Source organism: Octodon degus, unplaced genomic scaffold (genome assembly GCF_000260255.1).
Source record: "Octodon degus isolate 3935 unplaced genomic scaffold, OctDeg1.0 scaffold00240, whole genome shotgun sequence".
NCBI classification, from domain to species: Eukaryota; Metazoa; Chordata; class Mammalia; order Rodentia; family Octodontidae; genus Octodon; species Octodon degus.
In genome coordinates this window covers 1,338,354-1,340,493 of record NW_004524816.1, presented here as the reverse complement: position 1 = coordinate 1,340,493, position 2,140 = coordinate 1,338,354, and positions in this window count along the sequence as shown.

The window sequence follows — 2,140 nt, the reverse complement described above, 5'->3', positions numbered from 1 at the left end:
CCTGGGCTGGGACTGGTCCCGCCGGCGCAGGGTAGCAGGAAGCTCTCCACACACTCACCGGACCTGGGCTTGGACTGGGTCTAGGCGGGTGTTGCTGTTATTGTTAATAATATCACTATTGTACCTGGCATCACTTTTTCACTTACTTAATTTTTATTCTGCATGCACTCCTTAAACATCTACAGGTGCAAAGTTCAGACAATATGATGGTATTTTCTCCCACTGACAGCCGTGCTCCTTTCCACGGAAGCCTTACAATTGCTAGTTGTCTTGGAATTCACTATTACCTATTGAATAAGTGTTCACCGAGGAAGCATAAGGGAGGATCAGCACTGGCCTTCCCATGGCTTACATGAGTCCTTGGCCCAATCTTTAAGGGGACGACAGTGTGTGTGTGTGTGTGTGTGTGTGTGTGTGTGTGTGTCTTAAACAGAGATGGAGTCAGGTTAAAATGTGCAATTTTGTAGCTGCCCTTTTTTCCCATAACTATCCTTGGGCTTCTATGTTAATAAACAGCAACCTAAATGACCATATGAAAATTCCATGCTAAAAATTTACTGGGATTGATATGCCACTTTTTAATGTAGTTTTTCTACTACTGATGTAACAGTATTGAAATTTCTTGGTTTTGAGCAGCTTTCTAGAATATTATTTCGAGCCTTTGAAGTGAAACTGCCTGGTGAGTTTGCTGGATTACAATGATCGCCATCTTCACTGGGTCCGAGCCACTCCTGAATGTGGTTGAGAACTGAAATCTCAGGTTCTCCTTCTCAGAAAGGAGCATGCTGCCACTTGAAAATGGGACAGTTCTTTCTGAGGAACTGAAATGCATTTTTCAGGCAGCTTGAAAAAGTACATATTTTACTTGCCACACCTCCTTTCATATTTTGGTCTCCCTAAAGGATTTGGAAACCCTTTCACCTTTATCTATAGAGCTCTTAGCTTTGCCTACAGAAATATCCTATTTCCAAGAAATATCACATAACTATTTGTTAAAATCATGTCACGAGGCTTGCTCTGCCTGCTAACAGTAATATCTTCCATGCAGCTGGAGTGAAACACTTCACATACAGGAGCGAGGCTTTTTCTGCAGGAGGACTTGCCATGTGGGTTCGGCTTGTGTGTTGTTCTTCAATTATCTTTTTTTGGAAGTAAATCCACTTGCTGACTTAATTCCAACTTGTCTGACTTCGGTTTTGCTGCTGAAGCAGGAAGAAAACTGGTTTCCCTAAATAGCTTTATGCATACTTTACTGGATTGTGTTATGATATCACAGAAACTCCAGCATTTTGAAGCTAAAAGGAATTTCAAGACCACAGAATGTGAAACCCTTGGCCTGTGACACTTAACTGAACTCGTGGAGTCCAGAACCCCAGAAACAGTTTGAGTATGTGTTTGTATATCATTCACTTTTTATGAAAACCATATGTCCAAAATTTTTTTTATTAGATTCATAAATCCATGCTAGGATAAATGGTTAAGAACTCCTCAAAGTCCTTACTTTGAGTTTAACATATCAATACTTGATGGAAAATACCTGTTCCATGTTATATCTAAGATGTTTGATATTCGGACAGATAGTGAGGTTCAGCTCAGCTGCCTATGTTATAGGGTCATAATATCATTAAGCTTCACTTCTGGAGGGTTAACAACCTAAGTTTGCAGACCAAAAATTAAAGAAAAAGAAGGGCTACAAAGACAGTCAAAATTCTGACCCTAGCCTTTCAAGGTCAGTAGGGACTAAGGAAATAGAAGAACCTTTACTGTAACATCTTGTAACTCAATTGTGTCCCAAATTTTCTGATCAAGGAGATTATGGGGCCAAAGAGGAAAGTGATTGATGATGTAGAGTGTGCCTAAGGAGAGGCACATGGAGAGAAAAGATTCTCTCAAGCTTTCACAGAGAGCAAATTGGTCAAGCAATGACCATGACTCATACACATGGCTGACCTTGACAATGGATCTACAAACTGAGTTACAGAGTTTCAGGATAAATTCTGAGGGGATTTGACTGACCTTGGCAGATACAAAAGTTACACTTCTTGTTATTTACATAGGTCTTGCTTTATCTTGTCTTAACCATCCAGCAGAAAAGTATAAAAATGAAGTAGAAAAAGTAAAGCCATATTCATAGGCTGAG